This window comes from Grus americana, chromosome 19 (genome assembly GCF_028858705.1).
Source record: "Grus americana isolate bGruAme1 chromosome 19, bGruAme1.mat, whole genome shotgun sequence".
NCBI classification, from domain to species: domain Eukaryota; kingdom Metazoa; phylum Chordata; class Aves; order Gruiformes; family Gruidae; genus Grus; species Grus americana.
The window spans coordinates 2,915,152-2,941,015 of NC_072870.1; the positions used below are offsets into that span (position 1 = coordinate 2,915,152).

The 25,864-nt window shown below is 40.8% G+C and overlaps 1 long non-coding RNA gene across 1 annotated transcript; it reads right to left on the minus strand.

The window, feature by feature from the left end:
* Positions 1-1,787: 1,787 nt before the first annotated feature.
* On the minus strand, positions 1,788-21,577 carry LOC129215111 (uncharacterized). The gene is made up of 3 exons (XR_008579893.1): positions 21,457-21,577; positions 18,084-18,236; positions 1,788-4,254 (listed from the first exon to the last, which is right to left on the minus strand). It is a non-coding gene; the product is annotated as an uncharacterized LOC129215111 (long non-coding RNA).
* Positions 21,578-25,864: the final 4,287 nt, after the last annotated feature.

Genomic DNA, 25,864 nt, shown 5'->3' on the forward strand with positions numbered 1-25,864 from the left:
GCTAGGTCAAATCTCATCAGGGCCCTTAGAAGATAACTACACTAATTTTCCCTTTTTACCTTTCTGTCACTAGTAAGATTTATAAAATACATAATTATACTGCACAGATTTTCATTCTCTCTTGTACAGCATTTAAAATGTTTTGTTCACTTACCATAAGTTTTGTTTCAGTATTTATGGTCTGGATGCTTTTCATGTGTCTTAGACTACTATAGATGCTCCAAAAACTCCTTTCAAAACTTCTTATTTCTGAAACCACCTTTGTGTGTTTTTTCTTTTCACACTGCTCTCCAGAGTACATCTTCACAGTCACCTGCATTCTCTCTCTCTTTTTTTTTTTTTTTTTAAATCAGCAGTGGTGCTTAGAGTTTAAAAATAACAGATTATATTTTACTTGGGAGCATATAGTATGAACTTCAACCAAACCACTAGACTAGTTTGGACAAACTGCCTTTTCTCTGACATATTTTTCCAGATTTCTTGGGTGGGGAGGAGGGTGAGTGCAATGCGAGCGTGCAGAGTTGGGGTGAGGAGGGCACTTTGCGGGCTGGAGCCTGCAGGACGTAGAATTTTGTGCTTCGCAAATCATTGAGCTGTAGCCAATGCAGGACAGGAGAACTCTGCCACAGCCTGATGATCTTTTGGGGAGCACTCCATTTAAAAAATGAGCTGAAAAAACATGGTCTAGTGTAAGGTTAAACTGTTCTATTGAAAATAGACAAACTAAAACTCATTTGCCAGGTTTGGCTGACAATACTGAGTAATAAACCAGGGATTTGAAATACTTTTCTATGTGCAAAAGACAGTTCAACATATGGAGGCTTTTAGTGTTGTAATGGTTGAACAGATAAAAATGAAGGGTTATTCTCTAGTGCTTTTTCCTGACAAAAAAAAACAACTTGGGAGAGGAATCATCTCCTTAATCTCGTTGCCATGGGCAAATTCGAGTTCAGGAAACCAGTCTCTTCTCTCAGAGACAACAACATTGCTGGGCTGCTCCTCCCAGCCTGGCTGTGAGCTGTGGCACTTCATGGAGGACAAAGCGACTGACTGTGGTTTAGTGCCATACAAATATGATTGCTTTGTTGATCATCAAGAAAGATGACGTGCCATTCACAAGCAGCATGCTGGAAAAAAGAATTTTTCATGGGATCATCTGTAGTTTACAATTTAACACAAAACCTGTTAAAGCACAAAAGCAGTCTGTTATAGTCAAGAAACCCTGTGCACAGCAATTTTTGGTGTTTATTTATGAAAACAATACAGCGTGGTTCCAGTGGGAACTGATCAAGTTGCATAAAAGATTTAAGAGTCTATTCTGTAGCTGTAATAATGCTTTTAGCACTTTCTCAGATCCTTCCTTATATTCCAACATAGTGGCTTGTGCTAGTTTATCTTTTGGACCATAAACCATTTTATGCCTTCGGTATTTTGGAAGTGGTATCACGATAAAACAGATTTAAGCCACAAAATAATACACACATTTTCTGTTTGAAAATGTGTTAAATCTGTTTTTGAGAAACTAACTGCATGTGAAACTATTAGCACAATATTGGTAATACCCTAGAATATCACTCTAAAAGTGATGGCAGATTCTTGTTAACGAGTAATCCGGTTTTAATACAACTCTGTTGAAAAATTCATCACTGAAAAATCATGTTCAAGAAAAAAAACGGGATTCCTCTCTGAGACTTTAAGCAATTTATTTTGTTTTGGTTTTTAATAATTCAATCAAAAGAGTTGTGGAGCCTTTTATGAAATTAAAACTAAGGGGGTTTGGGTTTTTTTTTTAGTTCTTCTTTGAAAATATAATAGATTTTTGAGCCAGGCTTTTCTAAATGTTCAGCAGGTAAATATGTTACAATTAACAACTCCAACATTTAAAATAATAATAATGGAGGCAGGGTGATACTGTCCTGAGTTGATGTTAGCAGTTTGCATCATGGGAGCATGGCCTCAGACAGGGCAATTCCAATGTATTATTCCTGTGCAGAGAATTCAGGTTTTGTAGCTGGAGTGAAGCATTAACATCGATACCCATGCTTTAATAGGTACATGAGAAATAACTCCCTCTGCAGTGCTTAGGAGAAAGTAATTCCATTTAGGACTACATAAATTTTCAGTTTGTTAATTAGGTTAAGAGAGGAAAGATAGCATTAGGAACTTTCACTGGAGTTGTATTAGCTTGAAAATTGCAAAGAAATTGAAAGATAATTTATGTTTTCCAGTAACTTTTGGCAATCGGCTCTACTTCCAAACCCAAGCCCCAAAACACTAAAATTTTCACGTAGGCATGTGTTCCTATTTCACTCCAGCACCATTAACCTCTTTGGTTTTTTCTCATTTTTTTAATCATTTGCTTTTCATTATCATTTCTCAAAGACAAACAGTTTGTGAAGTAGTTATTCAAATGTATAACATAGAATTATTCTGCAAGCTGTCATTTTAGGAAGCATTAACCAGAGTAGATGTACTCAGCCCAGGTATGCCGGGAATAGGAATATAGGAATTACTCCAGAGAAATGCTGAGATCATGACCTGTCGTCACGTTCGCTTTGATTGGGACCCTGGGAACTGCTGTTAACAGGTCACCAATTGGCAATAACTGATAAGATTCACTGAGTCTCACTGAAAGACTTGAGTGTGGAAGAATGGTCAGGAATATTTTTGATAATGCAGTCGGGAGTTGAGTCTAAATCAGAAATCAGTTTTCTACCGGAAAAGTTTTATCAGGTTCAATAGATGGAGATGAATCCACTCCAAAACCTCACAAACTGGTGCTTTAGACACACACATGAGAGGGAAGCCTTGCAAAGTGGCCTTTAAATTCTCAGCTGAGGATCCTGATCAAGAGAGGGAGAGTGTGTGAATGTATGTGTGTCTTGCTGATGACCCCCTCTTAGCCTGTAACTGCTCACAGATGAAAACACTTCTGTTCATCTACCCCTAGGTGGAATGTGAAGGACTTGGATCACTTCTGAAAGTAGCCATGAATTTCTAGCTCAATACCTCTGTTGGGGAAAAAGGACCCTACCCTTTAATTCTAACCCACTGAAGTAACAAAGCTGGCAAGTGGCTCTGACCAATCCTTTTCTTATGAATAGTTACACCTGCTCTTAAAAATGCTACTTTCAGACCTGAGTAGTTGAGCTTGTCCAATGTATTCACCACGTGCCAGTTAAATAGAAATTTGGATGAGGCATCAATGGTACCTAGATTTCATCTCTCAGCATGTTTCTGTAGACATTCACCCTCTTTCTGACGTTTCTGCTTCCAGAAACCCAACTTTAGGGGTTTAAGTATTTCCAGTAGATGAACAAGATAACAGTTTGTCTCAGGTACAGGCCAATAAGTGAGAAATAACATCAGCCTTTGTGTAATCCTTGTCCACTTTCCCTTTGCTAGCAGTTGAAAGCTGGCAGTTCAGTTTTGTTGTCTAGCTAGTGATCACAGGCAGGTCTTGGAGCTTTTGAACCAAGCCCAGTCTAACATAGGCAATGGCAAACCAGAGCAGGTAGGATTTATCTGGGGGCAGGCATGAGAAGTAGTCCCCTTCAGAAGACCTTCGATCAGGCTCTTTGTGGCCAAGGCTCCTTGTGGGCTGGGCTCGATAACCCAATCGTACTTGCCACCTTCCTGAGGGGAGCAGAAAGCAGAAAAGGGCAAAATTTGGGGTGTGGATATGAGAAGAAGAGTTTGAGAACTGCTCTTCCAATCTTAGGATACAACCTCCCTTTTCTATAACTTGCCAGAGTGAGTGCTGAGCCATGTAACAGGGGTTCACTGGTGATGAGAGTATCCTGGCATGAATAACCAGCCTCATGTACGACACAAGGCAGTCACAATTGCAGCATGTCCAACACAAGTACAAGGTATGTACCTCAGCACATTCAGGAGTCAGCTCCACAGTGGGCACAATAGCCTCCAGCTATACTTACGGTTTCCTTTTGATTTTTGGTCCCTGCTTGTCATCTGTAGCACATACTGAAGGGAACAGCGTGCACCTCATTATTTAGATTTACTGTTCTATTTGTAGCACCTCAGAGCAAAGCAGAAGGGTTTAATAATCCTCCCCCCACCAACGAAGAGCTGGGGGAATCAGCAGGAAAGCACAGCTCCACTGTTTGCTTCCCCTGGCGGCGGGGGCTTGTTTCAGCTGCTGCCTGCCTGATGTTGCTTTGCGTTCTGAGAGGCGTTTGCTGCAGTCACTTGGTGATTTTGCGTGTAGAGCAGGCATCTGATCAGACTTTTAACCTGGGGGAGGGAAGCAAAGCAAAATTCTGGTGAGTTAAATTACCTTCTGCTGCATACGATCATCCAGCATAACACAGCTCAGCAATAACATTCATGTTGCCATTAATAGAAGACACTTCACATTGCACTCCAGAGATGATTGATTTTTTTTTTTCTTTTGGTATGGAAGCGATCCATTCAGATTGGAGCTGCCTGAACAAAGCCTAGGGGCTCAGACACCACCAGCAGCATCTCTCTAAATATCTCTGTCTTATTGTGTAATCTCTACACTGACTTCAAGGAAATGTGCCAATTGCTGAAGCTATAGGGCTCTGTGTGTATAAAACACACACTTAGCTGAATGGCCCTATGGGGCAAGATGAGTTATTTGCTGATTTACCTCAAGTAAATCATGATAATACTTCAACAGAATTGTCTTGGCTTCAACAAAATGTGTCAAAGCATTTTTAAATAGAACACTTAATCTGTGCCTCACTCCCTCGTGTCATGAAGTAAAGAAGAAAAAATGTGACTATGCACTATGCTGGTAAAAGGCTGAAAATTCTGATGAAACACTTGGGGGGGGGGAGGGTGAAAGTGGGGCATTTTCTAGGATGCTTAAAGATATCTTAAGTTTTCTAAATAGAGAAAGGAAAGCTTGCCTTGGAAACTTTTGGTCATCTTGAAAAATAAATCAAAATATAAACAATAAGAATGATAATAGTGATGTCAGAAGACTAGAATCAACATTTCATCTTCTATCTATATATGAACTGCTTCCATCAAGCTGACAGGTGCCTGTACACCTCAGAGGCAGAGACGGCTAAAGTGCTGACAGCAGAACAGTGATACTTGACTGAAAGGCAACTGGGTTGTCAGGCATCTGAATCCGGGTGGAGGAGTGAGTGGGACTTCCCGAGGCTGGAGACTGGTGGATGTGGGATTACACTACCTGCGATGTTACACTATTTTATGTCCTTGATCCCTAAAATCTTCAAGGGATAGTTATACCTCTAGCTAAAGGACACCACTTCTTGAGTCATTTCATTAATGTTTCTTTATTGTTTAATGACGGCTTGCACAGCTTACGGCTGTCTACTCTGTTAAAATCAGCAACCATGCTTTGTGATGGAAAAAGTCATCCTGTTTTCTCAACAGAGGTAAATCATTCACAAACCAAGAAGGGATGCTGCAGCCAGTCCTTAATTGAATCTTGTGGCATTCTGAATGATAATGCATGAGTGTCCTCTCCAAATCAGGAATGAGGAATTATGACACAGAAGGATAAACAGGATAAAAATGAAAATTAATGTTCCTGGAAAACAAATCAAATATTTCTGCAAATCTGTTTACTGGCATTTCTGCTCATAGACTCATAAGTTAGAAGTCTCTGTTATTGAACCCAGACCCATCAAAGATGATCATTCCCTAATTCCATGCCTTTTTACTCCTGGTAAAAGGCCATGGAGTTGCACAGAACACTAAAAACATTAAGTAGTATGGTAAATAGACTGAGCTTATTAACCTCTGTATAAACAAGTAAGGTAGAAGTTGGATTATGGAGGGTAAGGCTCATGTTTACACACATTTATCTAATGTAATTAGACATCCATGGTGGGGATGGGGTGTAAACCATAAATACAAGAGAAGAAAATTGGTTTATTCTCTGAAATTGTCTGCCTTTTACAGTGAGATCTAAAAGTAGATCCTACCAAGTAATAATTTGCTATGTCATTTACAGCATTTAGAAATGAAAGCGGCAATTACCAGCCCTCTTTATATGTCAAAGGTTGCTAGACAAGGTTGGCTCAGCATTTCACAGCAAAGAGCATTCAGGTCTTTCAAATTCAAATCTCTGTCTTAATCAGACATCAGAGGAATCCATCATACAACATGCAGAAACCACACAGTTTATGGACAGCTCTTCTTGCGACAGTGTTATGAAGATTAAGGCTGGGTGACGTGCTTCTTTCTCGTTGCACAAATCCTTCCTAAGGTGGTTAGTAATTTGGAAAACTTACTCTATTTTTGGTTTTACTAGGAAGAGAAATAAAGAAAGAACTTTAATGCAGAAATTTTCTGATGTAGATCTACTCCACTACATATTTAACATTCTGCATGTTGCAATGACTTAATATTAGTTGTTGGCTAATATTACTTATCATTTGTCAGCGACATGGACAGTGGGATCATTTGCACCCTCATCAAGTTTGCTGATAATGCCAAGCCATGTGGTGGGTCGACACACTGGAGGGAAGGAATGCCATCCAGAGGGACCTGGACAGGCTGGAGAGGTGGGCGTGTGTGAACTGCATGAAGCTCAACAAGGCCAACTGCGAGGTCCTGCGCATGGGTCAGGGCAATCCCAGCACAACTACAGGCTGCGCAGAGAATGGATTGAGAGCAGCCCTGAGGAGAAGGACCTGGGGGTGTGGGTGGGTGAGAAGCTCAACATGAGCTGGCAATGTGTGCTTGCAGCCCAGAAAGCCAACCGTGTCCTGGGCTGCATCAAAAGAGGGGTGACCAGCAGGTCGAGGGAAGGGATCCTGCCCCTCTACTCTGCTCTGGTGAGACCCCCCTGCAGTACTGTGTCCAGCTCCGGGGTCCCCAGTACAAGAAGGACATGGAGCTGTTGGAGTGAGTCCAGAGGAGGCCACGGAGATGATCTGAGGGCTGGAGCACCTCTGCTGTGGAGACAGGCTGAGAGAGTTGGGGTTGTTCAGCCTGGAGAAGAGAAGGCTCCAAGGAGACCTTAGAGCCCCTTCCAGTCCCTGAAGGGGCTACAGGAAAGCTGGAGAGGGACTGGTTACAAGGGCAGGGAGTGACAGGACAAGGGGGAATGGCCTGAAGCTGAAGGAGGGGAGATGGAGATGAGATCTGAGGCAGAAATTCTTCCCTGTGAGGGTGGTGAGGCCCTGGCACAGGTTGCCCAGAGAAGCTGTGGCTGCCCCTGGCTCCCTGGCAGTGTTCAAGGCCAGGCTGGATGGGGCTTTGGGCACCCTGGGCTAGTGGAGGGTGTCCCTGCCCATGGCAGGGGGTGGAACTGGATGGGCTCTGAGGTCCCTTCCAACCCAAACCAGTCTGGGTTCTATGATTAACTCACTAGCACTACTGATGAGATTCTATGAGATATCACAAGGTATTCAGGATTTAACTTAGTCTGGTTTCAGAATATCTTGTTCTTAAAAATGATTTTTTTTTTGTTTAGCTGTCTTCTCTGTTACAATGAGGAGACATATATTAAAAAAACAAAAACAGTTTGTACTATGGAAGGAGTCGGGCAAGGGAGTTCTGGGTAACCTGAGGAAGGGTTTTCTTTTTCCTTGGTCTCATAGTTTCTTGCCACATCAACTGTCCTCTTTGAATTTGAGCTAACAAGCCAATACTTTGAAAACTGAAGCTTGTAGTCTCTTGTAATAGTAACCTGGGTTTAGCAGACTTGCCAAATGCTTTTTCTCCTACCTGAAAACACAAGAAAAACATCAGAAAACAAAACTACAATTAACACTAAAAGAACTACAATAAGAAAGCAATTTCGTGTCTGTAAATTAAAAAAATTTTGTCTCAATAAAACATATTATAAAATAGTTGAAGCATAGAGGATCACCCCTGCTAAGAGGTTAGGTATGTCTGTGAAATGTTAAAAAAAAAAAAAAAGTAAAAAAAGAAAAAGCTGGTGAGGCTTTTGCTTTTCCTGTGAAAGATACTTTGCACACATCTGATGCCTTGGGAGTCTGTGGAAACGCAGGAGCAGCTGATTCCTTCCTAGGAGCCAAAGATCATGTTTGTGGGGTGGGTGTTTTTAGAATTTCCTGTCCTTCAAAGGTGTCTAGCATTATCATGTCTGAGACCACTTAAATGGGAAGTGCTGTTTTACCATACTCCATAGTCTACTTTACATATGAGTGTCTGGCATGTTTGCATAAGTGAAGATGATGTCAAAATAAAGAGTTTCTCTCGTGTAATGTAGAGTTTGAAGCCAAATGGTTAGGTAGTAGCAACTGACTGGCACTGTTGCAATTTCATCTAATAGAAGGCTTTTCCTGACTGGGATTTAGGTCTTTCCTGGTGTTTGTTAACCACCTATGTGGTGTTTCATTAGCAAACCAACCATCTGAAACCTTGTATTTTGTCAAAGGTTGTCTGTTACTAGGAATTAATTCAAGGCAAGACATGGGGCAAGTCTTGGTTACACAGGTTGCTGGGTAAACTTGATGGAGATATGTTCCTATGTATCTCACCATTCACAGTGGTAACCATTCTCTGTAATAAGTGTATCTGAAAACCAGGCTGTGATCTAAATTAAGTAACCTGAAAAGTGCTGGGACTGGTGAGTGCCTCCTGCTCTAAGAAACAAGGCTAGTTTTATTGAAGAGGGTACATGAGGCTACTGAAGTCCAACCCTGCCAGTCTTAACTGCAGCAGGGGGGAGACCCCCTTCTCTTAGTACTGGGGAATGTGGGGGATTCCTTCTAGTCTGGTACAAGGATGAAGGAATTGGTTTGAAGGCTAAGCAATCAGCTTGAATCTCTGATCACAGCTCTTGACATTCAGGAAGTTTAGTGTACTCATTTTCTCCCATTATTTATTACTGTGTACAGTTCTAAACTATAGGATGAAGCAGGGTCAAACAAAGGATTTCTGAATCCCCAAGGGCTTACAAGAAATCCTCTTGTTGGGCTCCTGTTTGATGTAGATTTCTTTTCCCTTCATCTACATAGATTCCTGCTAAACTTCACCTTTTCGAGATTAATAAGGCCAAGTTTGTTCAGACCATAAGAAGTGCAACTGCCTCTTACTCACTACTTGCTGTGTGGAAATATCTTCATTCTTTAGAATCAGGAATGATTGTGGGTAAAAGGCCTTTTTTAGGTCTGGTCCAATGCCCAGGTGATTTACTGCATCAGTACTTTTTACTTGAGAGCTCTTAAAATTGAGTCCTGAATCCAAATTTTCAGTATCCCTAATTCATGCCTAGCTTGGGAGCAAACTGAGCATTCAATAATCCCAGTTTTAACATTCTGAAACTTTACACACTTTACAGCAACTTCATTCTTCTGTACATGGGTTTAAATATTTAAGGATTAAGAAGAGGACCTCACGCTGTCAGCTCACACTCATGCAGCGAGTGCAGATGAGCATTCAGAAGCTCAGAAAAAAACCCTTTGTATACTGATTTTCTTAGGACTTTGGGATAGCTCATTTCTGGCCCCAGTGGAAAGAGTGGGTCTGTCAGACTGCCTTCTGTGTGAAGCGACTGATCTCAGCCTAGGTGAGGACCAGGACAGCACAAATAGTGTGTGAGCATTTCCCAGGCTGGTCACCAACTTCTGTGTCAGAAGGCTCTGTACACCAGAGTCAGGGACTGCTTGTATCGGTGTTCCCCCTGCGTGAGCATGTACAGGAAACTCCTCATTCAGGACATGTTTGTGCCTCTCTGACAGATTTTTTTTTTTCTTTCTCTGTCGTCAGCTTATTCTTAGGTGTGATAAAATGAAGATGAGAATGGTCGTATAATTAATTTCATTATAAAAACATTTGAGAGTTCACTGGAGAGTTTATCTTTTTTTTCTTCCCTTAAAAAGAACACTACCAAGAGCTCACTCCATATAAAGATGTTTGACTCTCTTCATGTAAATAGGGAAAAATCACTTTTGTCAATCAGTAGAGTATCAGCTTTGCATTAGCTAGTTGGCTTGAACACAAAATGACCTTTTTACATTCATATGTATCCATCTCTCTAGAATTAATCATCCATTCAGCTGGTAGTTTATTTAAACATAAACACACAAAAAAAGGTGCAGTAAGAGTGTTTTCAGAATCCAAATATTTGCTTTCTACTTCTTTAACCACCTACCCACCACAAGGGTGAAAGCTGCCAACTGGCAGCTGAAAGCAACATTTTGTCTTCGATTAGTCATATTTGAATTTCTTTTTTTTTTTTTTTTTTTTCCTGTGAAATAGTGCCGCAGGGACAAATGTATAACAACAGAGGGCAAACTAGGTCACTTGAAAACCAACTCCTGGGGCATGTCTGGATTGTGAATGAGTTCATGACTTTCGTTAGGAGCTCCCATTCTCCCATTGAGATTATATTTCCTGCCTTAGACAGATCACGTTCACTGAGCCAACAACTGCCTCTAGGCAACCAGGATATAACGCTGTGCCCTGAGCAGCACAACACTTAACCTTGTGGGATATTGTACACAGGGTTTGTGTGTGTGTGTGTGCGTGTGTGCAGGGAGGAGGGGGAGTCCTCTTAATATTACTTACTAACACTGACACCACAGAGCGCTTTTGCAGTACTGTGTGCTCTCAGTTGTCTGCTCCAAGGGAAAGGACTGTGTGAAATGTTTCATCTCCCTCACGGCATGAGAAGGGTATTTTACGGCTATTAATGTTAATCACTTCTGCTGAGGCTGGGCCAAGGATGCCCAGGGACAGACCAGGATCACGTTAGACAGTTTATGGACACCAAAGGAAAAGATGGCTTATTGAGATAGAGGCCGATTTATCAGCTAACTATTCATGCTACAGCTCTCTGTGAGCTCCAGGAGGAGTGGGGAACTGTCCAATATGAGAACTGACAAAAGAATCATGCAGACATGTGCTAATGCTGTTTTGAGACTTGGGGGTTGGTGGGTTTGCATGTGGTTGAGCGTCATTCCCAACTGGGCCTGCTGAGCCTTGATTTCACATTTGTCTTTATGAAGTCTGGAAAGCTTACCTGGAAAGACTCCCAGTGAAAGGACCTGGAGGTGACCACGTTCCCCAGCTTGTTTTTCAAGGTGGCAAATTCCCATAGGGCTATGTTATAAAAATGGCCTGGCCAAGGGGGGAAAGCACATTTTCTCCAAAGGCATGCTCACAATTAACAGGAACCTTGAGTGTTAACGTTGTGATTGATTCCCCTAGCACTCAGGTAATTTCTATGACTAAATAAAAGCATTTCTAAAAGTAGGGGCTTTTTCTGAAAGGAGGAAAACAAGGTGAAGTGTCCTTAAATGCCTACTTTAGGTCTGCTTTCAGTGTTACAGCAGTGGCTTCCATTTGGAGTAGGGTTAAACAACTAGAAGGCTTTATAATGTGCTGTGGCTGGTGCTTCAGTGTCTGTGTGTTTTTTAAGCCCAGAATGACTTAGAACTGTAGCAGATTGACTAATCTACAACTAATAGACTATTTGGGAAGCTGCTTGAATGTCCAGAACCAGAATATGGAAGGTAAGAGTTGCTTAGCATTATTTAGCATGGGCCTACCCAAATTTGTAAACTATTTATTGTCACTTCATCTGACTACAAAGAAAGTAAAGGTGGTCACAAACCAAATGCTGTTTATGACCTCAGAATGAAAACAAGTGAATCAGCACAAAACCCACAGGTATTTCTGCTGGGGTTGCTTTCAGGACTATCTTGAAAGCCTGCAATGCTATTCATATTCTTTGGCAAATGAGAAAGGATCGTTGCCCTAAAAGGGAAGGCTTTCTACTGAGTACAAGAGCTTCCTATTTGTGCTCACAGGCCAGGACAGCTGGGAGATCCGTTCAGACACCACTGGCCACAGGCAGATAAGCTGTGGACACACAATACCTGTAGGTTAGACACCACAGCCTAATTAGCACCCTAATTAACACCGTTAGCACAATAAGAAAGGGTTATCATAGAAATAACCATTTATCTGTAGGCCCAAATCTGCCAAATCTACTCAAAGTCTACTAAAAACCAAATTTTCTTTTCTTCAAGTCCTCACATGAGCTGGTGTTAGACTAATGTGTGCATCACTGACAATTCTAGAAAATAGTACAAACTCCTAAAACAGCACTACTGTACCAAAAAAAAAAAAAATAGTTCCAGTTGGAAGAGACCTGCAATGATCATCTAGTCCAAATCCCTGACTGCTTCAGGGCTGACCAAAAGTTAAAGCACATAGGAAACAAACCGCTGTTCCTTGCATCGCCTGCACACCTGAGAGCTCCCACAATCTCCAGCACCGTGGCCTGTCCCTTTTCAAAGGACTGTGAGAGTAACCCCTGGCTTGCATGGGCTGCTTGGGTGACCTCCTCTGACACCTTGGCTCCTCCAAGCTGGCTCATCTCAGTAATGTCATCAGAGGTATAGCAGCTTCTGTACGAGAAATGGAATAAATTTTAATTCTTCTTTCCTGGCCTCCTCTCCACCCTCAGTTTTCAGAACTCAAACAATCAGATATATTCAGCTTTTAGTTCTCAGTTCATGTACATTGCTAAATACTTGGATAGTTTCTCTGAGAAAAGCTTAAGAAAGTTCTAGAACAACTCAAATAGTCTTATTCATTGCAGAGTCCCCAAAGGATGTCAAATTTAAACTGAAGTCCTGCTTGGAAAGGAAATGAAAACAGAGAAGAAGGGGTTTGGGACAATTAGAGGGTTTTTAATTAGTTTGTGGTTGAGGCAGTGGAATTTTGTGCTGTAATACCCCGGTGCCTGTATGCACATTGCTCTCTCCAGGGTCAGCTCTGTGAATCTGCTGAGTGACAAAAGGAAAAGGTAACCTTATTACTCCCTCCTCCCAATTTCTAGTCTCAAGTCTGCACAGCACTGTTAAATTCTACTTTTACCTTTACCTCTCCTTGGCTTTACAAGAGTTATCCCATGCAGAAGTGAGGAGAAATGACAGTTAGGTCATGTACATATCTCGCTTCTGGACTCTTCAATCAGTATTGCAGTTGCAAGGCCAGGTTGCTTCACTTTGTTAAGTATTTAATTCAGCGATGACCTACTCTATCTTTTGTGTAAGAGAAACCTCCTAGATCATAACACCTTTTTTGTATTATGCCCCTGACAGACAGCTGAACGTCACTCATGCAGCACTCGTTGCATGGATGAACAAAGCAGCTGCTGATGCTCTAATTTTCCCCAAATGAAACATGGCATAAATAGTTTTCAGCACTTGCTCTCCAGACACTGCTCTTTCATAGAGAATGGGCTAAAGAAATGTACAGTGATGGCAAACTTTCCCTCAGCATAATGCCAGGCATTTAGAAAACTGACTTGACCTAGTTTTTGATTTGTAGAACCAAGTGACATGCAGTTTATTATGTGCAAAAAAAAAAAAAAAGACCCCAAAAAACACCCTTAATAAAAAAATTATGTAGCGCACATACTCCTTCCTTACAGTCTAATATTTCTATCATGCTCTGCATGCTGCTAATTCAAAAGGCTGATATGGTCACAGACAGCCCAGCTTCTAGGATTTACCATTCAAACATACTTGAACTGGCATGAAAAATGCAATAAAATAATTCTTTCAGACAAGTTTAGAGAGAGGTATTCCCAAAAGACAGAATTCTGGCTTCCAGTCACATAAAGCTTACACTTTGTCAATAACACAGTGAAGGAAGGCATGAATGAATTTTATTTCATTGGACAAGTGACTTGGAATACAGATAAGGCAGGGTGAGCATATAAACCTTTAAATAAATGTTTTAGCACTATCTGGAAGGGAGGAATGCAATTGATTCCAATCTTTTCTGACAGAAAATCAGTTCCTCTAAAGCTCTTGGGGCAACAAACACTAAGTAAAAGCGTCTGTTACTAATAAAATCTTTAAGTACAACAAAACAAAATGTTGTCATTTGCAACTAATAGGCTACAATTAATGCAAATTATTACTCTGTAGCTTAATTGAAATATTAAACTGTGATATGAAGTCTTTGTTTTACTATGACTTTAAGAGCCATGTAACTTTGAAGAGGGATCTTTAAAGAGCTCAAGAAAAACCCAGCAGAGAAATAGCTGACAAAGCCCCAGATAAAACACAGTGTAAACAGCAGCATTAGGAATACAGAATACTCTGTTGCTCAAACGCTGGGGTTTTTCTCTAATGAGCAGAGCTATGTTACCTTGAATTGCTACAAACAGTTAATAGAAATCACTGCTCTATGATTATGCCTGACAACATTCTTTGTTCTGCTTTGTGGGTGTTACTTTATACAAAGTTGTTTTGTGGAAAATCTTGACCTTCCCTCTCTGCCTGTTTAACATGAGACTTGTGTTACTCTCTGCAGTAATACTACAAGCTGGAGCAGTAAAAACTGCTGTTAGAATTCTGAGTTTGCTTTGCAAATGCATGTTATGCTTCAGAATGAAGGGGTGCATTTAGTGTTTTAGGAGAGCTGTGTTTGGAACTTCTATGAGAGAAATCCACTGAAAGCGGCAATTTCTTTTACATCATAAATCTAACTCAAACCAGTATACTGAGTTGCACTTTTATTTGCAAAACCACAGGTTGTTAAAATTCACAAATCAAAATCAACATTATTATCTTGGGGGCCCAAGGATGAATGGTATTGCTAGAAAAAGGGATTGTACTCAGTCACAACCAGAATTTCAAATAAAATGGTACTTCATTCACACTGCCTATCTCATACCAGTTCAAAGGAGTCACTATATTTTTAGTACTAAATGTTATTATCCTAATGCCTTCCATAATGGCAGCAAAAATTGCGGAATAGGAAAAAAAAAAAGCCTGGTGTTTGCACGAAGTACATTCGGTGGCTGCATTAATGCTGTTAGTCTAAAATATGTAAAAGTAGTAGTAGTACTACTACAGTACTAATCTGTTTATTAGTTGGTAGAAAATGCCTTGGATTGGATTTGCTTTCAGGTTACTACTTAGTGAAATAAACACTTTCAAATTAAGTTATTATAGCTAACATGTTTAAAAAAGAAACTTCAGGTACATGTGCTTGCAGTTGTTATTATCTAATAAGGAGCACTCACAGTCTATTTCCATGCCTCCCTGGCCCATGAATCACAGAATTTCAGGATCCTAACTTCTGCCTTCCCACCTTAATTGTTCTCTTTATTTTTACAGATAACTATTCAGCCTTTAGGCCTCAGAGTGGACAGGCTTTGGCACTGTACAAATGGCACTCAATATTTAGAAATAGAAAATCATATTTCTATTTTCATATTTCTGTGGTGAAAGAGGCAGTAGAATGTATTTCAGTATCTTACTAAACCAAACTTCCAGCACACAGGGTAGCTATTTCTTAAGGGGCTGTTTTTCAGTTTTGCCAAAGAAAGCATTCGGCAACTGCATGGGAAAAAAAAATCAAGTATTAAACAATGGTCAACATTTTGCTTACAGCTTGTGGATAAGTCTATACAGTAATCTATACTTCTGCACTGCTGAACCCAAAATAATTGCATAAAATCTCCAGGGCTCAAGACACATCTCAAAAACCTCTAAGAAATACATCCTAGAACTTGTAACACCAGCAACGTGTGGAACGCAACCCTTCTGCAGTCTCCTCTCTGAATTGCTCATTTCTGACAACGGGCACCACATGTATATATTTTTAAAATAAATTTCTGGTTTTGAATGACACTAAAAAGTGCAAGTTTACATTCTGCAGTGAGATGCCTTGATAGATAAATCTATTGAAGAAACACTGTTGTACTTAGGGAGCATTTTTAATCATTAATTTTAACATTCCATCGACATGAACAGAATTTCCTGCCTAGTGACAGAGTACTTCAAATTTGAAGTTTTGAAAATGTTTTGAGAGAATTTCTTTCATGTTTTCTGCTTTTATGGAAACCTTTCAAAAATTCTTCTTAATTTCAAATAGAGAGAGGCACCAAACTTTGGTAACTCTGATTTTCATTCAGCTTGGATGATTATAGATCTCATCAGTAGTGGGGTGGTCTTTTGTTTTATTCAAAAGCTGCTCAACTAACTAATGATTCTATTGGCAGTGCTGACACTGTAAATCTTAAAAACCTTCTACCTTCTAGTAAATTGCTTAATGAGAACTTACTGAAGCTGATTGACATACCACGGAAAACTTTCAATGGAGTAATTTGCCAAATATTTCCATCTTCAGCTGAAGAATACTTTTCTTTCATCAAATGTAGTTTTTAAAGAAAGTTTTCCTTAATGCTGAGCTAGTTGTGCTTCTGTAAAGAGCTGGCTGCAACAAATGACTGGATGAAGCAGTGAACTAAAAGACAACTTGGATAAACACTTCATTAAATAAAAAAAAATCAAATCCTGAAAACTGGTCTGACTTTCTCCGTATTTCAGACAATGTAACTCTTTTGAAGAGTTGCATAAACCTCTTTTAAAGCACTCCCTGTTTAGTAGGAAAACATGCAACTTGGAACTCCAAGTAAGGTGAGGTGTGTTTGGAAATTTAAACTGGCTCCTGTGTATCCTAAGGCTGTGTGTACTGTCCTTGCCAGCTGCACCAGGGAGAACACACTCTAAATCTAAATTGCCCAGAACTAGCACCAGTTAGAAAAGGCTGACCACATCCACGCTGCGCAGTATTTGGCCTTTGTGCTCTCTAAGGCCCCTACAGCCATGCAACTTCCCTTTCCTTTTTGTTTTTGGTTCAAAATAACGGTGACTACCAGCATGGTACATTTACAGCATGATACAGAGAGCACATTCCTGATAGCATGTGGTGACATTTCAGTGCACAGCAGAACAGCGAACAACTACCTGTCTGCCATCAAAGAACTCTCCTGGGTGGAAGAGCCAGATTAGCATTGGATGTATCTATATTGTCTGGGCAGGGTTCATAACAAACTAACCTTAAAACCAAGCTTGTTTTCCTCTAGGACTAGCTGGGGCTCACTCTAGAAGGCAGCATGGAAGTGAACTCATGTGCTTGCAGTAAGGGAAAGAGCAAAGCGGGGAGATGAGGAAGACTTCCCCTTCTGTTCTTCCAGTGGAGGCATCTGGCATCTTCCTTGACTTGCTGAACCATCTCTTTCATTTCACATCCCTGCAGCGTTACCTCTGATTCCCTGTTCTCCTCCAGTTCTGTTGAGCTCCTTTACTAGCAAGGAAGCTTGTGATAATGATTTTTCCAAATATAGCTAGTTGAAAATATTAAATGAATGCAAATCAATCATTTGTGCATACACAGAAGGAGGAATCTGGTTTTGATCAACTGAAGCTTTTTTCAGAATGTTAAGTCTTGAGACTTTTCTGCTGACTTCATAAAATAATTAAAGCTTGTGGTGAGGGATTTTTATTGTTTGGGTGTTTTTACTAGTTGTATCAAATAGTAAGGAAAAGCACCATTAAGATTTCAACATATCCAATTATGCTTGCTCTCCTAACAACTAACCCAAACTGTTAAATTTCTTGTCAACAGCAGGCAATGATTTACGTGGATGACCCTGACTTGCTGCACCTGTAAGTCTTTAAACAGCTACACTTTCAGCTGCAACAGCTTCCAGGAGCAAGTAATCAATCTTGAACATGTTGTTTCACAAAAATAACTAGGTGATTTTAAAGCTGTGTTTCCCCCATGGTGAAAATACCAGGCTACTGCCAAATCAAGCTAGCTGTCATCCCCATCTGCCTTCATGAAGCCAGTGGGATGCACAACTGAAGTCTGCAAGGAAATCACTTTGTGTCCCTTGAAGTTAGGGAACTGCACTAAATCAGAAGGCCCAGTGGCGCCAGAAGGAAGGATTCCCAGAACTGTTACCAGGCAGAGCAGCAGTGATGATCTTGCTGTGTAATCCACGCTGACATCTCTCTAGTGCGTAAAATACCAGGCTAGTGCCAGTGTCACACAGAGCACTAACGGCACGCTTTGCTCCTGCTGCTCTCACTCCCTGCTGAGCAGAGGAGGCTCAGGCTGAACTCCTGCCTTCAGGAGGGCAGTGGCACTCCAAATTGATTCTTCTTCAATTTACTTCAACACAGACAGCAAAGTAAAATCCATGTGCAATTTCACCATGTATAGAACTGTCCCTTTAACACAGCCTTGAGCAGATAAGCAGTGTTACACAAACTGTACTGTTCTGAGCAGAGTGTAAATCAGTTGTACCTTGGAGTCACAGTCCTTACCTTCCTTTAGGGCCACAGAGGAGCCACGGCTGGAGCAGACACCGAGTCTGCCTGTGCTGGCCTCTGCCCCTGCGCGTTTGCTCTCTCCAGGGGATAAGGCCGGGGCTCCTCCATTCCTGCTCCCCAGGGCAGATGGACCCATTTACTGTTCTTCTGTACATTCAAGAAAGAAAAAGGCAAATTAATAGGATATAAAGATGGAAAAGCAAGGAAAAGGAAATTTGCTGAGTGATCTTAAGAACACTGGTTGCTGTGCTATCTGTCCACTCTCTCCCTGCTCCACAGCACTGCTAGGAGTTTGTACTCTTCTCTGATGTGGTTCATCTTGAAGGATGCTGCAGAAGGTTGTCATGCTAGAGAAATACTACTCACTGTGTGGCTGGATATGAGTCAAGTTTTTTACCATTTGGAATGAGCAAGGGAAGCCGATTTCTATTCCTGAATCTGACACTGACTCGCTGTTTGACTCCTCAGCTCGTTTTTCTGTGTTCCCAAACTATAAAACCAAAAGTTCCTACCCATTCTCTCTCTTAACAGTATCAGCTATTGGTAGGTAGTAGGTACTACAATCATATTCTCAATTTGAAATGTTGCTAATAGTATGAAAAAGAAGGTATGAAACATATAGCATTGCGTTATGGGTCAAATACAGCTTTAATTTAAATATTTTGTTGTAATTTGCTTTGCTTGGCTTTTCTTTCACATATAATAACAAATTGAAACAATTCACCAGAATCAAAGCAATGAATACAGCATAACTTTAAGTCCTGATCAGATTTTCTTTTAAAGAGGGGGTGTGTAAGGAAGGAAACACATAAATCACACTAACTGGTTAATACATTTGACACACTGTATACTAAATCAGTGAGGCCTCATTTACTTCTAGTCTTAATTCCAGCATCCCCCCACAAGGACCAAATAAATGTAAAACCTGACTTTGCTGCAGTAACTTATTCTACTTGTTGCAAAGTCTTACAACAGAGTGTAAGTGCAATTCCAAATTTCCCATTACCAATAGTGAAAGAGAAAAGTAATTATATACAGTAAGAATGAAAATTTCCTGTGCTTTGGAAGTGTTTCTTTTTGACTTGTGTTTGTCTTCTCATGAGTAACTCTTACAACTGAAAGAGGAGCTTAAATTGATATTAAATACAGCTTTATGTATAACAAGGGCAATTTATCAAAGTGATTTTAAAAATAAAATAATACTAACAAAAGCCTGTCAGCAGGTTGAACAAGGGGCTGGGGCATGCCAAGTGAAATCAAAGTGTTAATAAAAGGCAATGCTGACTAAAAAAATTCATCTAAAGAAATGAGGATACAGACAAGAAATCTGAGATGGTTTCCACACCATGGGGTTTTGGGGTTTGTTTTTTTTAGTTTTTCTGGTCAGCTGAACTAGCTATTTGAATAGATTACCTATTTTAACCCCTCACCACGTCGATAACATTAACTAACAAATATAATGAGATTTTGTATTCGAAGCCATGCTCACTGGCTGATACTAGAATATTTTATCTTAGTAATAGTTTTACAGTAAAGACTAGGATATTAGCACACAGCTACTTTAATTTACAGAAGAAACTTGAAAGGATGCTAGCACAACATTTGACAGGGCTTGTGAGAGATTACTCTGTGTCTGCAACACTACTCTGACCGAGGACAGGATACGGTGCCATTAAAATTAAAGCCTCAAAACACAGAACCCATATCTGTTACCACAGGAACAAAATGCTAGCAAGTTGAGGGTGTTTTGTAAGAAGTCATAATTTTTGTTTACTGTATCTGTTCAATTATTTAGGAAACCTCTGCATAATTTATTTCTTTGAACAAGATATTTCCATGCCTTGATGTTGTTATTTTTTTTCAGAACAACCTGTATTTAAAGCTAAAATTTAAGCATGGGTAGCTTTAAATATGAGTGTGTGGATTTGGGGATTTTGTTTGGTTTTTTTTAAAAGAAAAACTTTCACTATTTTTTAATAGGTAGTTTTGCAGAAGTCAATATTAAGCAGTAGCAATACTCTGAGCAGTATTGCTTGTTCTTCCAAAGGGCTTGTCCATAACCTGAATGTTGTAACTACTTACCTTTTAAAATCAGATCTGGTAGCTCTCAAGGCTACAGAGTCCTTTGTGCTAGACAGCAGAGAGCATACAAAATTTCCCTAAAACCATTTCTGCATTTTTTTTCTAGGTAGCATTAATGTTCAGATATTAGACATAGGCATCAGGCCCAGAATCAAACTGCTTACCAGTCCTGCCCTGGCCCTGAACTCAGGTGAATATAGTTTTTCTCCCTCCCTGATTACATCACAGAAACGCACACAATTACTTTAAACCAGAACATATTCCTTGTTACCTCCAGTTAAAGGTGGTAAATGTGTCCTTCATCATAAATCAGTTGACTGCTTTACCACATAGCCAACAGTTAGAGTTGGTTATAACTCACCACCAGTTTACTTAGAATGAAATGAAATTCTCATTAAACTGCAAGATGAAGGCAACTAGCCAACTTCTGAGTGGTTTTTTCTTTAACTGAGCAGATCTAATTTCAGATTTCTTGAAAGTTCAATCCTTAACGTTCTCTCCACGGAAGCAAACTGTCATCCCTCGTAAAAACACCGTTTTCCTTCGTAACTCCTGTATTAAGTGACCTCTCCGTCCCTATTACCTGCTACTGACTTGGTGATCAGAGTTTAAAATTCTACTTATTGAAGTGCAGCCCTTACTCCTGGTTCCCTTTTGGGCAGCACTGCCACGTACACAGATACTCCCTGAGCCAGTTCTGAGAGGTAATTCGGCTGAAACTGAATATAGCAAAAACTGGTTTAACTTCAGCCATGCAGAGTAGTGCCAAAGCACGCCGGAGCAGTCTGGGAGTGCAGGGCAGCAGCAGCCTGGATGTAGATCAGCTTATCCTGTAACAGGATTATATCCTAGAGTCAAAAGGCACAAACTTGTAGGACTTAAAAGAGGATGACCCTTACTGCATGCAATTCTGGGAATGACTTTACCATGTCCCCCTTTCTCTTCTGCATGAAGAGGCCTCTCATCTCTGTCACTTCTTTGTCAGGACTTGGGAATTAGTGACTTACTGAGAAGCAAGTCAGCGCCATCCAGCTAAATCAGCTGGCCCTACCCAATTTGGGGGCAGGACACAGCTCCTGTGGCTTACTGGTGCTGTGCAGGCAAACAAAAGCCTGCGACTGAGGGCTAGTGCCTGACCTGCCTTTCTCCATCCTTTAGTCAATATAGTGCCATCCTTTTCTCTAAGAACCTAGGCTCTCCATATCCTCCGGCTCTGCCTAGATAACCTCACTGACAGACACGCTCAGGAAACACCTCCCCAGTTCAAATTACTTTGACATCTTACCTGAGCGACAACAGAGCCTCTGGGCTGGTTGGATCACTCAAGACAGGAATAATTTTGGTTGTGGTTGAACTCGAAACTTGCTGGAGAACTTTGTCCAAAGAAGTAAAACGAAGAAATGTAGCTGAAATGTAAACACACCCAAGTTAGGCAGCAGCTGGGAGAGTTCTGAACAAGCTGTGTGTACAGGTCCCAATTTAAACTCAGTTCTGATTTGGATCTGGCCTGAGCACTTACCTGATATACCTCTGTTTGAGCCAGCGAGCCTCAGAAGACATGGGATTCAACACGAATTCACGTAATTTCAACTCAGTTGGACTCTTGTCTTTCTGACACATCACACTGACTGCACACACTAGGAAATAAGACCCACAGAGTATGGTAGATGTAATGAGAATTAAGCGTGACCAAAGATCAATGAAGTTCCAAACACTGACCACAGCCCCTCAAGAGAAAATACTTAAACGATGCAGCAACTTACAGTTAAACACATGCAATTTAAAAGCTACACTTTCATTGTCAAATTACTTAAGATCTCCCATTTTCATTAGTTACTTATCTTTCCTCTTTACATATAAAACTTGGACAAATGACGGTAGAGTAAAATGGGTTCTCTGTAAAAATAGCAGTATTGAGCGCTGAATTTGCAATTGCCTTTTCTCAGGTTGCCACTAAAACTTTTTTATCCTCCTAAACCTCAGCTTACCCTCCCCTGTGAGCAGAGCTAATGGAAGGCAAAGCAACACCCCTTCTCTGGCAATCCGTTGCTTTAGTCAGCTACTGAAAATTCATTAACGTGCAGGTTACACAACATGCCTCTCCCACTCACAGGTACACTCAGCCCTCTCATTTATGAAGTTAATTTAGTGAGGTTAAACGATACAGTATATTTGACTGCATTTTCTCACCTCCAGCTCGAGCCCTGTCAGGCTTCCTAGGTAAGAAAAGGAACACTCTCCCTGCCTTGTTTTCATACACGCTACGAAAGGGATTGCATTACCCTCCCCCCAACCCCAATTATTAGGTTGTGGAAAGAACTCCAATTAAGTGGTTAGCCATAATAGCATGGCAGCCCTTTAGGAAACTGCTTATCTAAATAGAGATGTACAGAAGGCAGTTTTCTCTCTAATAGTGATGCATTTTCAATTTATGCAATACAAAGTGCATTGGTCTGCAGTGTCCCTGGCTACTGATGATTAATAGCCCATACACTGCAAGGGTCTACAAAGAAAAGTGCCAAGGGAAGCAGATGCAGCGGGTTTTATATTATCATGACTGCAACAAACTCATTCAGTGGTGTCAGCTCTGACTGCAGGATTCTGATTATGAAATATGATGCGTGTTGAATTTAATGGCTTTCTCTGCCCTTCTGGTGAGTTCACTGCTTTCCAATGTCATTTTGTGTTCTCATCTGAGTGGTAATAAAAGGAATATCATTGACTGTGCTAGCTCTGTAACCACTGTGTGTTTTACAATAAATTGTGTTTCAGGACCTTTCTACCCAGGAGAGTGTGCAGGGCCAGAAAGTAATATTCCCCAGTTTTCCAATATGAAGGCTTTCTGTGAGAGGATAGGAAATTATGCAGGACTGCCTTTCTCTTGAGGCATTCCTTATGTGAGCAGGACATCTCTTTTTCAAGTGGTTATGTAGTAAAAAGGTCAGTTTGGATTGCAAATAATAAAAAAAAAAAACCCCACATCAAAATAAACAGCTACTGCTACAGAGCAGAAATTATGATACCTCAATGACAACAGGATAAAAGTTGTTCAAAACAAAATTTAAATAAGGAACCTGGCTACATATGATGTTACCCATGTAGGAATGTAAAGTCAGGGGAGTCTTCCAAAGAGGGGTTTTGTTTATCCAGCAAACTGTTATTTCATCCAACCTGTCGGTGGACTGTGCCCTGCACTACTGAGTTAAGAATCTCGCCTTCCAGAGAGCTGGTTTGCTAGGTAGCTACAGGTGTTCTCACAAACCCCTCTAATGCCTGCAAAGTCATTATATTAGTTTCTCAAACAAAATAAGCCTTGCTACAAATGCATTGTGCCAGTATCAGTGTTGAAGAGCGCACACACAAGACTTCCTCACACTGCTGACCAACACTGCCCCAACCTGGGGTGGTTTTACCCCAGGAGGAACTACGCAGATCTGTGCAGAGAGAAAAGACAGAGGCTCAAAGCTGAGACATTCTGCATTACCTGAAGGGATTCCAGTAGTTTCATCGCCTTTGCTCACATGCATCTCCTGCCTCTGTTAGCAACCTCAGGGGCTCAGTTGCTCACACAGCTGGATTGATCAGGGGAAAGCAACGTAACAGATAAATAGAAAGAAACATTTTTTAGAGATTCTCTGATAAATCAACCTGTCGAACCTTCCCCTTGGCTTCTGCTGCAGGCTACAGCCAATTTGAAGCATTGCAGCCACAGCTAGGTTAGAGACTGTGTGAGCTAGAATGCAAGCCCCTCTATGTAGGCAGGGTGAGACACGACCATTCTTCCTCTTCCACCCAAGAACACACGCAAATCAAAGTATTATTCACTTCTGCACTTCACAATTTCATGGCTGGCCAAATCTAGAGAGCAGCGATGGAACAGCAAGCAGTGCTTCTCACACAGAGCAAAACCATATCCACGGGATAGGCAGGAAGTACCTGAAACACAAGTGGTATTTTTCTCTTTGTAAATGCACATTCCAAAGTTTACCTGTGGTGTTTTCTTAACTACAGCCCCCTCTGATGGAGTGTTGTTGCTTCTTAGAAACATAAGAAATATTTTTCCAAGCAGGAGGACAGAAAGTCATACATTTACATTTCCGTTCACTAATGCCTGAATCCAAGGCTACTGCTTTATTTTTTTATGTGATGAAACCAAACTGCAAAGATTGTTCCTAAGAATTTACAGCTAAGGTGGAAGCTCGCCTGATCAGTATATCTGTTCATTTGTCTGTTTTTCAGAAGACAAAGACCACCAACAAACCAGGACACGGTCCCATTAACAACATGGATAGATGCATGTTTCATCGCCAGCACTGCCCTAATTGAATTCTCTCTTCAACTGAGTAAGTTTGCTTTCAGCAGTTCAGTTGTATCCTGCACCACTTTATTTACAAGGTTTTCACAAAGAACCTAGGAATGAAACTTGTACTTTTAGGATAATGCAGAACATTTTTAACCTTGTTTTTGTCTCTAGTTGAAATGCCACTGGTATTCTCAATCATATTTTATGTATGAACACTTAAAAAGCTTTGCCTAAAGGACAAATGAGAATTTTCTTTTGTCCTTTCAGACTATACTTCTTATATTTTCACATAAAAATGTATTGAAACAAGATTTAAAACTGTTATACATTTTATTGAGATCTACCTCCAGAGGGAGAAGAAAAGTACATTAACATTTAACATGGTGGCTTTGTCTTTTTCCCTTTCCTTCACTGTTTGCTGAAAAACTTGCAACAGTTGAAAAGTAGAAATGTCAGACAGAAATCTGTGATCTGCCTCAAAATTAAGTTATGTATTGCCATAATAAAACAGAGCATTTGTCCTCTCTGGGATTCTCAGTCTCAGTAAAGAATCATCAAAGGGGCTATGAATATTCCCAGATGAAGAGATCATAGAGAACGAGGGTCCTAAGAGTATTATGATTAGCTTGACAATCCAATGGCAGTGTTTCCTTCTACACTACATGACCTTGTCTTTTGATTTATTCTGGTACATGGGTACAAGAAGGTGCATGTCTCAGGGCGCATCTATGCATGCAACACAGACAGTGCAGCAACACAGGAACAGCCGCTGCGCAGCTTGCTCTGGGGCTGGAACTGATAGAGAGGCATCGGCTTCTGAATTCTGCCTGCCGTTAACTGAGAAGCAAAACTAAAATCTCAAGCAGAAAAGGCTACTGTTTGCAAGCAGAGAAATTGCAGGCTTCTTGGAACCGATACAGAAATAACTACCACTGAAACATCAGCCCTAAAGAAACTGCAGCCTTGAGTCTTCTCTGCGCAACAGCCCGTGAAGCGCTGCTCTTAAATTTAGATGTCTGTTCATGAACAGTTAGACTGATTCAGCACTGAGAGGGCCAGAGTATGGCAAATGTGTCCACAACATTCTTCCCAGGCCAGCAGAGACTCCGCACAGTGAGAATGAGTTCAGAAGGCCAAGGCGTGAGAGTTTCAAGCAGGTAACGAAAGGGTTAGTATGAGTAAGATAAAAGTTCCTTGAGCAGCTGGGTTATGCCGAGTAGATAGGGATGGAGGGAAGGAAGATGTGCTATTCCCTCTGATGTCCAATATCAGACACATTTCTTATTCTGAATCACTTGCTTATGTTTGAAGTTGCAGTTCTGGTCCTCAAGTTCAACAAAGCCTTTAAGCACCTGCTTTTATTGCATTGACTTCAGTGGGGTCTCACAGC